The sequence below is a fragment of the Sceloporus occidentalis genome, unplaced genomic scaffold (genome assembly GCF_023333645.1).
Source record: "Sceloporus occidentalis isolate IW3139 unplaced genomic scaffold, rSceOcc1.0.p SCAF_16, whole genome shotgun sequence".
Classification (NCBI taxonomy): Eukaryota; Metazoa; Chordata; class Lepidosauria; order Squamata; family Phrynosomatidae; genus Sceloporus; species Sceloporus occidentalis.
In genome coordinates this window covers 11,959,500-11,975,527 of record NW_028316996.1, presented here as the reverse complement: position 1 = coordinate 11,975,527, position 16,028 = coordinate 11,959,500, and positions in this window count along the sequence as shown.

Below are 16,028 nucleotides of genomic sequence, written 5' to 3'. Positions count from 1 at the left end.
AAAAGTTCTCGTATATGTCACTATCACAAAACACCCCAATATGTGTTCAGCAACATCTCCTGAGCGCAGTGATACCCCACATGAATGATTTTGCCTGGCTGTTCGGGGGCAAAAGAGCCACATTTGGGGCATGCACATTTTTCAATGTTGAACTTTGGCATTTGGGGATCCACTGCCCGTGTCCTATTTGGTACATCTTTGAGCCGGGCCATTTCAGTATGCCCAACAAAACCATATATTTTTGAAAACTAGACACCCCAGGGTATTTTAAATGCTGGTATTTTAACTCTTTGCATGCACACATTTTACCACCAGCATTTTTTTTAAGTTTGCAGTAGTATTTTTGTGTGTGTATTTTTCCCACACACACCTACTTTATGTATGAATTTACAGCTCCTGGTATATGCCGCTGTCACACGACACCCCAATATGTGTTCAGCAACATCTCCTGAGTACAGTGATACCCCACATGCATGGGTTTGTCATTTTTGGGGGGAACTAAAAGGCCACATTTGGTACGTGTGCATTTTTCTAATTGGAAATTAGATGTGTGGCCATCCTTCCCCCCGTGTTAATTGGGACCTTGTTGAACCCGGCCAATTCAATTTACCCCATCAAATCATACATTTTTTAAAAGTAGACACCCCATGGGCAGTGGCCAGTATTTTAACTCTTTCCATGCGAGAATTGTTTTAAGCTAATATGCTAATTTTAGGACTTGCTCACAAAAATATATTTTTTATATATATATTTTTTTTTTTGCCTTTTTTTTTTATTTTTTTAACATTTTTTTTCAACTTGAAGGTTCCCCTGATAGTGACATCAGTGGGAAATTATTTTTACATTTTACTGTTTTTTTACTATTTTTTTTCTAATTATTATTAATTTTATTTTATTTTTAATTTATTTTTTCTAATCACACTGTGATTAGAAAGCTGAGCTCCATTGACTTGCATGGTTGAATGCAGTACCTATATTCAACCTGCAAGTGGAGCCAGAGTTCTCTAGAGGGTCTGAGACCGTCTAGCGAACTTTTTAGACTTTATTGTTTCTTTATTGAATTTTCCCGGACCGCCGCCATCTTGCAGATGGCGAAGATCACCGGCAGCTGCGGCTGTGACCGCTCTCCGGAGCGGTCACAGCCCATCCAAAGGTAAGTGTTTGGTGTCGCTGGATGCCTCCTGATCGAGGCATTCCAGCAAAACCATTTAAGTTTAGGAGGCGATCGTTGATCGCCTCCTAAACGCTTTTAAAACGGGCGTCCGCCGCCATACAAAGTATGGCGGATGTTGACGCCCCGGGGAGGGGCCAGAGATGGCCCCTTTGTGCCGATAATGGCGTTGCTGAATGCCTCGAGGTCGAGGCATTACAGCAACGCCGTTTCGGTGCAGAAAGCGAAAATAGATCGCTTTCTGCACCCGTTTAATGACGTGCCGGTCCTGGCACGTCATTTGTCGTTATCGACATGAATTTCCGTGACGTGCCCGGACCGGCAATTGTCATCAAGGGGTTAAACAGCATGTGTTTTTGATATTTAACAATTCCTTATCTTAGCATGGTTTTTATTAATTTCTCACTTTTAATAACATTGGGCGTATATTTTGTGTGCAATTGATGAGAACATGTCATTTATTTTTTCTTACTTTCCATGCAGTACCTTGCAGTGCTTTGCTTTAGAACATATTTTAAACAATTAGTGATTACTTTTTTTGTAGTTCTAACTAAACATTATATTTTAACATTTCATTGTTTAAATACGTCTCTTTATCATTCAGTTGTACTGTAGTCTGGGGTTACCTGATGTTTAATCCTCCTACAGATTTTTCCATTGATTAAGATGCACTTTTAGGTTTTTAGCAAACAGCAGAATATACGCTTGTGAGTAGGGTACACTTTTACTTTGCCATATCGTTCTTACTATATCAGCATAAGTGGTGGTTGATCCATAATACATAATATCAACTTCAATGGTGCCTATTTTATGTCCAATTTCTGTGCCCTGTATACTTGATGACAATCAGTTATTTATGACGTGTTCATAATTAACATACTAACTGAAAATAACAAAAGTGCAAATTGTCAAACCTAACATCCCTCTGGAAGAAAATCATTCTAACTAGAAGCTGAATGGATCTCTACAGCCGTTACACATCACCTTTCCTGAATATCTTAATCAGTGTTTGAAAAGCATACCTTTATCTATAATGTATTCAAGAAAGATTGCATCTCTTAGCCTTAAAATATTTGGCAATGGACCAAAGACACAAAAAGGAGAATTAAAATGGTAAAGGGCTCATGGAAGAGCTTTGTGTTAGAAACCCATTCATTTGGAGAAAGTTTTCGTCAGCTCTGTTTTTTGAAGGTTTTTTTAACCTTTCACGCTAATAATAAACAAAACAGTAGGATGTCAGATTTTCTTCTTGCTGATTGCCTCCTATATTTCTATTTCAGGTTATCTGCTTTATGAAGATTTTGTCTCATGCAGAGTTTAACACTTTTCTGTTTTGACAATTTAAACACTGTCTTAACACTGTTTAACTGAATCAGGAGAGGTCCTTAGCAATTAATTTCTGCAGTCAATGGTATTCTCAAACTGGGCAACTCCCCTTGGAACTAGGAGCCACAACAGAATAAAAAACGTGCTTGTGAAAGAGTGAGACAATTCATTAGACGATTCTGCAGCAGCAAAAGTGGCGGGGGATGTCAGCTCTTGCTCTGGCGTTTCAATACTAATGAGAGTCATTGCATATTCATAACCCCAAATACAGTCAGCTTCTTGTAAGAAGAAGAAAAAAAACTTTTGTCACAGAAGCTTCACGGCAAGAGCAAAGCATTGCACTCTTCATGTCGCGCCACTTCCGCCAAGTGAGTGCAAGAGAATGATTGATTGTTTCGCAACGCAGCTTGACAGGGAGCTGAGCGATGCTGCCCCAAGGGCTCTGAAACTAAGCTTAGTTTGATTACAAGGCCCGAAGTAATCAAAGAAACAAAAGAGAAAGGGGGAAAACCTCCTTATTTGAAAAGATAAAGGAATACTCCAAAGGTCTAGTCTCCCTTACAGAGTCTTCTGGGTAATTATATTTAAGTCGTTTGAAACAGTTCATATCAATTTTTATTATACAGAGAGAAGAATAGCATGCCCTAGTGAACTTGTTCTCGCTATGTAGGAACATCTCATGTAGATACAAGTATGAAGTATGATACTGTATGAAGTATTCCATCAGTATCGGTAGCTTACTGAACAGAACCTGTCACATAGTGAAATTAGCTCTGCAAAAGTGCAGTACTGCCCAGAATCCATGTAATTTGTGTATATATGTTTTTACTTTTACACCATATTCTTTTTTTTTTTTTTTTCTTAAAGACGCTATCATTTTAATGGAGGTTCCAGAAAACAAAATCCTTAGAGTGCTCAGTATTGCAACCAGCTGACCTACTATTACATATCTTATTTGGCTGCTATTAGCAACCCCTCCAGTAAGAAAAAAGAATATGTATCTTTCAGTTCCCATCTTGAAAAAGCCTTGAGCATTTTCTTGTAATGATGTCTTCAGTTAGAATGCCAGCACATATTCACATCTTCTTGACAGGCAAGTAGGCTATAAAATATACATAAAATTAAATAAAACACAACATTAAAACAAAGGTTTTAAAATGCGACGGCATATGGTTTTTAACTATCTCCAAATGCACACAAAAATAAAATATGCTCATGTACATCAAACATTGTGTTTTTTTCATTTTTTATTTATTTTTTAAACAAAACTATTAAAAATCTTATACTAATGCAATTGGGCTTTAAAAACAGAGATGCCTCTGTAGTTATGATTGATTGAGGTAATTTTGAATATCCACAGATATTTTACGTGTTAAGACATTAAATTGTCAACCATATCAGTTTGATTGTAGTAAAACATGAAAACATTGACTTTTGTCTAGTTAGAGAAATTTATTTTTCCCAGAATGACAATTCTTTATGTAGATACTAGGCAGCCTGCCAGTTCCCCATGTCATACATTGCAACTTGCAAATGCATTCCATATTTTCGAATGTTTCTTTTAAGCTTCTGTGAGCAGGGTATTGGTTATTCAAATCCACTTGTAATAAACAGATTTGAGAGGTTGATGTAAAATTTTTTCTCTACCACATAGAAAGCACTCATTTCATTTGAACAAAGAAATAGTATTTAGCTAGATGTATTCAATGAATGTATACAGTCACAACCCCTCAGTCATGTAAAGTATGTCTTTAGCAAGAAAGAAAAGAAAGGGAGGCAAAAAAAATAACCCTCTTAGGACCAAAGCTTTCTGAACAACTTTGATTAATGTGTTTTACAGGAAGAAGTAAATGTTCATCAAAACTGTCAGTAACTTGACAGCTTTTAAAAGGGTCTTTTGTTCAGAGAATAAGTAATTTGTGTGATCTTTAGAAAATAAAACATCTAAACATGAAAGAAAAAACAAGCATAATGATACATTGGGGGCATTTTCATTCAGAATCTGCTATCTCTACACGTTGTATAATAGACTTGTGAATTTGGATTTGTACAAATTTTAATTTCAATGAAATTAGCCAGTTCCATTTATTTGTATGAATGACCCAAAAATTTCTTTTTTGTTTTTTTTTCTTCGTCCACTTCTCGCCAGTATAAGCTCTGTTAACCAGGCTTCCAGGACAGCTTCTGCAAAAGGGCGGAGCCTCCGTGCACACGCTATCCCTCGATTGGAGGAGATAATATATGACAATTATATATATAGATATATATTATATACAGTACAATATATATATATATATATATATATATTGTATGTCATGTTTGTTGCTTTTGAAATGGAGATGCAAACCTATTGAAACTTGCTCTTATTTAGGGGATAGCATTGGAGAAATGAGCATTGAATTAAAAAATTGAGGTGTGATTTTCCTGAGAAGGCCAAAAAAACTTTTGACAGATGTTAATAGGAGAAGACAAAACCGTAAACAAAACAGTTAACAAAATTGAGTTTACAGTTGAGTAAAAGATAGACAAAGCAAATCCAGACTGGATCCATATCCCAGGAGCTCCAGGGCACAAAAAGCTACGGGTATCCATCCACATAACTAATATTATATTTTAGTTTTTTCCAAACCCAGTTATTTGAGTATTGGTTTTATTTCAGTAAGTTACATTATTAAAAAATGAGGAGTTTACGTGGGATCAACTCAAATTATTATATATTTTATTGTCATTCAGCCCATAGTAACATCACAGATACTAGAAAGTAGTGGTCTAGCTATGGGTTTATCAGTCTGTAGTGTAGGGTTGGGATTGATTGTTCATCATAGTGAACCAGATGGTAGCTTGCCAAAGGGGCAGGTTAATCGGTATAAAACTTATTTTTGAACCTAAACATTTCAAAGTGGGCACATTTCCGTGGGTAATCTGTAGAGCTGCAATCTTTTTATTATAGTACCATGGTTTTTGCTCATGTCAGAAATATGCATATTATCGCAATGCCTGCTTCTCCTTTGATTAGCAGCTGACAAAATGTTCATTGACTCTGATTCCACCACAGTGTTTCTCAAGCTGTTCTTCTTAAACATTGCCTCTCTCTGGTGGAATAAAAGTCAACACTTTTGTTTTGATGCTCTCACAGTATATCCTAATATATAAGGAAGAATTGATGTTCTTTGTTACTTTAGGTAAATTGGAATATAAGAATAGTAACCCTAACTTAATAGACCCTTTTTTCATAAAATGTTATTTATCAAACCAAGCATTAAATACAAATTTGCATTTCTAATAATGTATTACTATAAAAATGGGATCTTAAAGTTAACTACAAAATCTTTTTTATATCTATTTTTTTTTTAAAGTAAGTATATGAAACAAAAGATATGAATTTTACATAAGTATTGCAGAGGAATTGACAAAAATGAAAAAACAAAAAAAGATAATTATAGAAGAACAAAATCAAGACTCTAAGAAAGCACTTGCATTCGATAAGCCAAAGTATAATATCTTATAATTTTACTGTAACTACATGAAAAAGAGTCAAATCAGAACAAGGTTGTTGATTATGCAGAGGAGTTGCTTTGTTGCACAGTTTCAGTAACCCCATAAAAACATTTGTAATTATTGATGCATTCATTGGGGAGATGAACAAATACAGTATTTCTGAGCCTGATCATGTGTTTATAAATATCTACAATGGCTTTATAAAATGTAAAATGTAGTAAAGGTGGCATAATAACTATAGAATGTTATGAAAAAGTAATTTGTAATTATTGCATAACATCTACTTTTGTCTTCGACAGAGTTACTTGTTTAATTGAGTTTGAAAGATCTTGGGCTTTTAAATACAGGCGAATTGTGGTACAAACTAAGCCTTGCAGTGCATTTGAGAAGTAATGTATCCTGGTCCTCAAGGGGGCTCTACTGGTGATCAGTTCCCTTGTTGTGCCTGTGCCCAATTGGTCAGTTAAAAGGAAGATCTCTAATCCTCCCAATTGGAAGACAATCCCATCAACAAAGTCGGAAAAATGAATGGTTTTCATATTTTACTGGGTCTATCAAAATATCGTTCTTTATACACATATGAAACTAAATTGAACCCAATGTCTCAATCATATACAATGTATGAAACCAATTGAAGCAAGGTTGTTATTCACTCTATTTAGAGTGTCTAAGTCAACATACACATCAATCATTGGTGACAGGTGGCATATAATATTTTAGATACTTCTACTTTGGTGACAAAATCATATATTTAAAAAAATATGGAAAATAAATTGAACTGTCAGTCCAGTAAACCTCTATATATAGCCAAATGCCTTCCTGTACTGAATCTTGCAAATTCGATCAACCAAACTAATTCCCCCCTAAGAACAATCAAATCCTTACTGCTGTACTCCTTATATAGCCCACATAGCGATGTTGGAAATAAACAGATTAATGCCACAATCCAATAAAATACTATACTTCAAACATATGCAAAATGGCAAAACACATGACTAATCATACTGTTTTTCTCCAAAATCAATGAAGCCAACTCAGTTTGCTTTCCTGATCACACTTCCAAGCAAGTGTAAAATACTGTTTATCCAATTATATATGCCGTGTCATATGTTACATATGTTAACAGTGCTGGTTCTCCGAACATGAATGTAGCCAATGGCCAGCCACAAGTGATCCATGCCATTAGTCCTCTAGCCTGCTGGACTAAAATGCCCTATAACCACAATAGACAGGCTTAGGAGCTTCTAGTAGAAATGCTCTACAAGAAATGGGGAGCTGGCAAACTTTCCATTTTAAAGTAATTGAAACTGCCAAAGTAATAGTTGAAATGATTGCTCCGATAAGTCTACTCATTAATAAAAGCCAAATAGACATGTTTCTAAACTGCTTCAACTAATCTAACATAATTCATTTACAAAATAATGGGGTGTGTTCATGGAATTCTCTAAAGTTTCATTTTCAACTCACTGGTTTGTTATGAAGTATTTGGTCGGCCCTGTATGGCACATGGTTCAAGCAGTGACATTTCTTAAATGTAACCCCCCAAACACACACACAATGTTTGATGTGCCAGCACTTTAGCTGAGCGGCAGTAAGTATATCACGTGTTAGGAGATGCGCTTAGATGAACACATCTCCTGCACAAAAATAGCTGGGAGTGGGAAAAAAGGGTAAATGCATATTGGGGACATTCTGAAGACTCCCCTCATACATTTGCAAGGGGGACACCAGGTAAATTTAATGAGATCCCTCAGCTATCATATGCATTAAAGTGCCAATGATGGCTGGAGTGCCCTTTAATAACAGCAAAGTTGCCAGAAATAAACGTATTATTCAAAACATTAGAATCACATCTTATAAACTGAGAAACATATTAATCAAAACTATTAAGGGCAAAATGTTGATTACTCATCATAGAAACCAAAGGAATGTTTCATTTCCCCGGAACTGTTTAAGATATAATTTGCATCATAAGACATTACATCTATAAATTAGAGCCCTGTAATTTATTACTTCTTATATACCAACGGTAGTGCCATAAGTCAATCACAGAATATACAACTAAAAACATATATATAATGATTAGTTGTATATAAAGACTCTTTTATTTATTTATTATTTTCATGCCTGAAATGTTATATTGTACAAGCTGCTCTTCCTAAATAGATAAAGAAAGCACACTAGGGGTTCCTAATTTTGAATAAGATGCTTGTATTAGTTAGGTAATCTGGTTTATGATATGATAAACAAAGTTTGATGAGAATACATGCTATAAAGTATTCTTTGAGATAATACTCTTTATAATCCTCTTTAGGATATTAAGTATCGGTTTTGCTAATCTCGGTAATCTTTTAACCAATATAGGTCAGCTATACATTTTTGAGTCTCATAAAACAAAAAAGTATGTTTTCTTGCATTTGAGGCATGTTTTGGTATACCTTTTAGTGGACCAAATTATTCAAAGCCTTGCAAATGGAGTAATAAATGCTTTTAAGACTTATTCTAAATATTCTATGGATATATTAGGCCACCAAAAAAGTATCACACACTATCTGGGACAACTACATCAAAATCCATAGACAGTGAAGTTTAACTGTGTTTGGCATAATGCATAATCTTATTTTATGATACAAAACAGAACTGGATATGAGACAAAGCAAAATCACACCAAGTGGGTTACCCCACCATCATGAAATACAATGAAGAAATTATTTTGCTCTCTGACATGCTGACAACTGTGCTTTATTATATCTTTGAAGAAATGCCTATGTTACAGCTACACTGGGGCTTTAGAAGCCAAGGCTTGATAGAAGCTGTGCACCATAGCCATATCTGTCACGCTTGTTTCTGTACTAGAGTCCTGGATCATTTCCTAAGTATGAATCACAGTTTTGCGCAATACATTTAGTGTATAATAGAAATGGCCTGTAACTATATTAAGGATAACAACTAAAGATACTCCACTAAATATTTCCCTGTACATCTGCTGTATTTCCAAACTTTACAACATGTGCAACATGTGCCAACATGTTTTGGCTAATGATTTGAGGACCAAGTAAACTATGATGAGTTCATGTCTGCAAGATAAGATAATATGGTATTAAAAAAATAAATGTAGAAAGTAATAAAATGATACAATTTTACTCATCATACATAATTATTTATATTTTTATAAGCCACATTATTCGTACATATATTATATGGAAAGGGCCTCTTTAACTATGGGTGCTTTGTATATTGTAGCATTGTAAAAATCAGTGCTTCCTACATATACAATAAAGGGATTATTTATTGTGTATGATATAATGAGATTTGTATATATATATATATATATATATATATATATATATATATATATATATCAGATTCCAAGGAGGACAATTGTTAAATGCTGCTCATTTAGCAGTGAGTCTGGGATCAGTGAACCAAACAGGTTTTCTCTGCATATCCCTTGCATATCCCTATAAAAAAATGTCAATGAATGTCACTTTAATTACCTCTCCTGTGCGGGGACATCCTTCAACTTTGACCTCTTTGTGCAATGTTGCTGAGAATAACACATTTTAAGAAATATAATTTAATGAACTGGCACCTACAGCAATACAGCAAATTATTGCCTATGTTCCGGTCTGATTTTACTTTTTGTACCCTTCGTGACAATGGCAGTTTTAACATTTCTGCGCTGCTCGTGTTTAGCTGTAATTTTCTTCTTTCCCGTTTACTGAACCCACACACATTAGATATTGTTTTTTTCAGGACAAGAAGGGCTTTCTTTAGATGACATTGTTTTGATTGTATCTTATTATTTACTATTAAAAAAAATATAAAATATGGTGAAAAATTTAGGAAAAAACTTTTAGTTGAAAAATCTTTTACTCATCTATAAAATGTAATGAAAAAACCTGCTAAATAGATTCTACTATTTGTCCTGAGTTTAGAAATACCCAATGTTTTTATGTTTTTTTGCTTTTTTCTACACATTATGGGGCAATAAGTACAGGTAGCGTTTTGCTATTTCAAAGCCATTTTTTCCAAATCTGATAATTCTTCCCCCCATGTTCCATTTTCGGGTATATTTGAAGCCGGCCCACGCAATTTACCCCATTAAAGCATATATTTTTGAAAACTAGACAGCCCAGGGTATTCCAAATGCTAGTATTTTAACCCTTTCCAAGCACTAATTCTACCATCAGCCTTTGTCAAACTTTATGGTAGTAATTTTTTTTGCATTTGTTTTTTCACACATATTTTACTTCAGGTATGAATAAACAGGTTCTGGTATATGTCCCAATCATAAAACACCCCAATATGTGTTTAGCAACATCTCCTAAGTACAGCGATACCTCACATGAATGATTTTGCCTGGCTGTTTGGGGGCAAAAGGGCCACATTTGGGGCATGCGCATTTTCAATGTTGAACTTTGGCGTTTGGCGATCAACTGCCCATGTCCTATTTGGTACATCTTTGAGCCGGGCCATTTCAGTATGCCCAATAAAGCCATATATTTTTGAAAACTAGACACCCCAGGGTATTTCAAATGCTAGTATTTTAACTCTTTCCATGCACCATATCTACCACCAGTCTTTGTCAAACTTTGCGGTAGTCATTTTTTTGCATTTGTTTTGTCAAACACATTTTACTTCAGGTATGAATTAAAAGGTTCTCGTATATGTCACTATCACAAAACACCCCAATATTTGTTCAGCAACATCTCCTGAGTACAGCGATACCTCACATGAATGATTTTGCCTGGCTGTTTGGGGGCAAGAGGGCCACATTTGAGGCATGCGCATTTTTCAATGTTGAACCTTGGCATTTGAGAATCCACTGCCCATGCCCTATTTGGTACATCTTTGAGCCGGGCCATTTCAGTGTGCCCAATAAAACCATATATTTTTGAAAACTAGACACCCCAGACTATTTTAAATGCTGGTATTAACTCTTTGCATGTACACATTTTACCACCAGTATTTTTTTGTGTGTATTTTTCCCCCACACACCTACTTTATGCCGCTGTCACATGACACCCCAATATGTGTTCAGCAACATCTCCTGAGTACAGTGATACCCCACATGCATGGGTTTGTCATTTTTGGGGGGAACTAAAAGGCCACATTTGGTACGTGTGCATTTTTCTAATTGGAAATTAGATGTGTGGCCATCCTTCCCCCCGTGTTATTTGGGACTTTGTTGAACCCGGCCAATTCATTTAACCCCATCAAATCATACATTTTTTTAAAGTAGACACCCCATGGGCATTTAATATGCCAGTATTTTAACTCTTTCCATGCGAGAATTGTTTTAAGCTAATATGCTAATTTTAGGACTTGCTCACAAAAATATATTTTTTATATATATTTGAATTTTTTTTGCCTTTTTTTAAAAAAAAATGTAACATTTTTTTTCAACTTGAAGGTTCCCCTGATAGTGACATTATTAGGAAATTATTTTTACATTTTACTGTTTTTTTTACTATTATAATTTTCTAATTATTATTAATAATTGGTCACAGTCCATCCAGAGGTAAGTGTTTGGTGTCGCTGGATGCCTCCTGATCGAGGCATTCCAGCGACACCATTTAAGTTTAGGAGGTGATCGTTGATCGCCTCCTAAACGCTTTTAAAACGGGCGTCCGCCGCCATACAATGTATGGCCCCTAGTGCCGTTGCTGAATGCCTCGAGGTCGAGGCATTACAGCAACGCCGTTTGGGTGCAGAAAGCGAAAGTAGATCGCTTTCTGCACCCGTTTAAAGTCGTTAACGACTTGATTTTCCGTGACGTGCCCGGACCAGCAATTGTCATCAAGGGGTTAAATACACGTCTTATAATTTTACATTTCTAATGTCACTGTTAAAGTGGCAGAGGTGTTTAGAAGCTGAGAAAAGAAAAAATGTTGGTGCGCTAAGCTAGTCCCATTCTCAAATAATACAAATGAGTAAAATGAGGCCTACCAAACAGGCATGAGCATGCTGCAAATACAGTGTGTTGGCTGTACACTGTATACAAAAAACAAAAACTGTCTGCGCTTCTCACCCTAATAAAGTTGGCAACAAATATATAAACATAATATAAATGAGAGGTTTTGGTTATATGAATTGGCCAAAGCATAATTAAGCCCACCCGCCACGTCAAGGCACACTCTCGATAGTTTGGGAACCTACTCACACCTCCTACATAGTGGGCACACAAAGCAGTTTCTACTGCTACCAAAACCTTATTAATGTGTTGGGGGAGGTGCAATTATACCTCCTCCCAATTTACCCTCAGACAGCAAGCTGCAACAAGACAAATGAGGAGCCAACAACCTCACATATGTGCAAGCAGGGAAAAGAAAAATGTTGGTGCGCTAAGCTAGTTCCAGGCTCAAATAATTCAAATGAGTTTAGAAGCTACTGAGGCAATGAATAATTTTCTGATGCATCCCTTGCTTACATCATCCTGTGTTCATGAAGATGTATGACTAGATACCTTTCAAATACTGCTCTATAATTAAAGACATGAATACCAACTCTAGCAACTCATGCATGACAAGCCCAACATGTTCACACCTGACAGAATTCTGCCCCATGACACTGCAAAGAATGTGACATGATGTCATCAGTAGGCATATTTGAGATGGTGGTTAGGGATGCTGATCAGTAGGATTGGCTACTGCTTTCATCAGCACAAAAAGAACTTGCCACGGCTAACAATGCTTTGTCTAGGCAGCTGTAGGGATCCCTTGGTTAAAGAGTTCTAACATACTACATTGGGCATTATAACTAGAACTTTATGGGCACAGTCAACTGGTGAGCTGTCGATGACTGACTGCCCATTGAAGAAGCGGGAGAAGTCGCATAGCAGATAATTAATGGGTTTTTTTTAACTCAAACTCTTAAGAGAATGGTTGTGAAAACATTACTTTAAGAGATACTTAATAATTTTGTTTAGAGAAAAAAAAACCACATTAGCTAATACTTCATAGCTATTAAAATGTATCTAAACAACTTTGGACATCACAAGTAATCTAAAATTGGGTCACCGTCATATACTATATCTTGGAGACTTACGTTTACACGTTTGCCCCCATTTTTAGCACTTGTCATTAAGCTTTACAGTCACTCTAGGGGCGTACATATGAAAGCTTTATAATAGTTAATGGGTTCAGAAAGATTGCATCTTTTAGGTGTTTCAATTTTATATAACATAAACCAATTGCAAAAGCCTCACATTCAAAAGGATAGCAAACCCTAATTGAAAGCATTTTTTCTGACTTAACACGTTTGACTTGTGCTAATTGACAGATCTTGCGAAATAGCTCTAATTAGTCAATATGTCTTTTTCAATTAAAAAGAAATTAAGAATATAATAATATACCTTAACAACTTAATCTGCACACAATATCCTATGCATCATTTTTACCCAGCATTATTGTAGAACCATCTGACATCTATCTTCTCTCCAGTTTAAGTTCAGTGCATCTCATTATTCTGCTAAAATCGCATGCAGGATATGGATGGCCCCTTGAGCAAGGAGATAATATGACATTCGTTTAATCTTTTCTACTACTAAGTGTTTAGCTGATTAAAGATAAACCTACCTTTTCTGAAGAATGTTTCTTAAATGCTGGAATGCTCGCTAATTGTGAACTTTAGCAAGTGATCTCAATTAGTCCAATGGTGAATGCTCCTATTAAAGGCTTACAAGTAATTGCATCGCTCTGAAAAAAAGAATTGTTAACAGTATTTCCATCGTTTGGCCTCAGCAGCCACAAGGGCATGAATTAAGTCTTACATTAGCACACACATCCTTTTAATTGTGTTTTGTTATTTAACCAAAACTTTCAAGAATTACAGGATCTTAAAAGCCTTTAATTCCATATCAGTAAAGCATAAAGAATAGCTGATCAGAAATAATTAAATACACATTTTCAAGAGTAGGAAAACAAATGAATAAATAGTTAGAGTGGAGAAATTTTTCTATCAGCAAATCTGCGATTCACTGCTATAGTAGAAGCATCATAAATTGAAGCAACAATAGCTATTTAAGCCATGATACTTAACAACCACACTGTCTACATGTTTCATATTGGCAAAGTCTTATGAATGAATATGTAAGATATCAGGGTTGGGAGTAACTAGACTATGATGTTGAGGATGACTTCTATGATATTCCATAGTTTTTTGTACATTTATATTTAAATTTTATATTATTTTTTCATAAAATAAATGCTTATTTCCATGCAAATTATATATATATATATATATATATATATATATATATATATATATATATATATATAGTTATCTGTTTAGGTTACTCATTTTGGCAAGAAGAACCTGGAAGTTGTATAATATGAATGCTGCATTCATACTATAGTACACAAGCATCATTCAATTAACTATATGAATTATATACATTGTATGCATTGAAAAAGTACAAGGCCCGCAGCATGTGGAATTCATATATTGTTCAGGTTCAAGTTGTGGCTCTTACAATACTAATACCCACAAAACTATCTAATTACTTTATAAACACAAGATAAATGCAGTGCCTGAGCATAAATGTAATAATACAGCTATCTTTCAAATAAAATAATGCAAATTAAAATATTATATATGTTATGAATACATAACATATTATAAACATAATCAAAAATATTTAGCAAGATGTTTTTAAATAATTTGCTACTCATAAACTCTAAATGATAGAATGACATACACACGCATGTATTGTTCCAGGTGAGACATGTTGTGCTGCATGTTGGGTAGATGGTGAAGACAACTGAAGAGCGCAGAACTTAAGGTAAGAAGACTGGAGGTGCCCAAACAGACTGAAAATCTTCTTCATAAACACATTAAATAAACCCAATTTTAACTGAATAAGCCTCCATCAATTTGCAAAATGTACAATTTATATGCAAGGCTTTACCTTTTATAGACAGATAAAAGGTTTTTAGGATTGCATTTTTGTGTGTTAAAAGCACTGAAAATGCTGTCATTACTTTTGGAAAATAGAAAAATACAGTGCTTTGTGACTTGACATGTTTTGTTGACAATCTAAATCAAGCAGAATACACAATATTTCAGCATTTGAATGTATCTACATATATATATACTCTTTAGATAGTATATATGTGTTAGACATACTGATACCCACAAGAAATATAGAATAATACAATATTTGTTGGCATTTCAATTACATCTATGGCTAGAACAGTACTTACCAACCAAGTTCTCAATGCACAATAACAAGGCAGTATTTAGTAAATACCACACTCTACTCCCGTGGTCAGATTCACAAGTTTTGGGCCATCACTTAATTCACGGTTACATATGTTACGTAGTACAAGTTTAACCTATTCAAGATATCCCAAATTCTATTGATCTAGATGAAGGAAATGAAAATGCTTTTAATCACATGCCAATAGTAGTGCTGCTTTAGATATTATCTTTCATATCTACCAAAATATCATCATACTATACCTTAATGGTTGGAATAAAACATAAGTAAAGCTCATTGAACAGCCCACAACTGAGAAATTTCCTCTGGTTGACCTTTTGACATACGTAATGCTATCTTAACAGATTTTTCAGGCTGAATTGTATTTAGATAAGAAACTTAATCAGGGTCACACAAGGCTGAAAAAAATTAAGGTCAGGAGTCTATTCCTCAATCACTGTCATATTCGAATATTAATCCAGAATAACCTATTTCTTTTATTACCAGATTCAGTTTTTTGGAGGCAATTGAGATACTAGATGAAGGGTAATGTAGAACTACTTTTTCTCTATTTGTGAAATGTTCTTAACATTCATGATACTGTGGAGATTTATTATAATTAGTAATATTATTTTTAAATTTTTTTTGCTTTTATTTTGCTTTTTTTCTCTCTAACAAAAAATAAAGCTTAGATCCAGACTTTGGTTCTTTATAGGTTTTACAAAACCTTTAGGACATAAGTAATATACAGAATGTATAATGAAAATGTTTTAATAGACTGTCTTCCAACCAGTGTGAAATATATCAGGGATGTTAAATAATGTTATTACA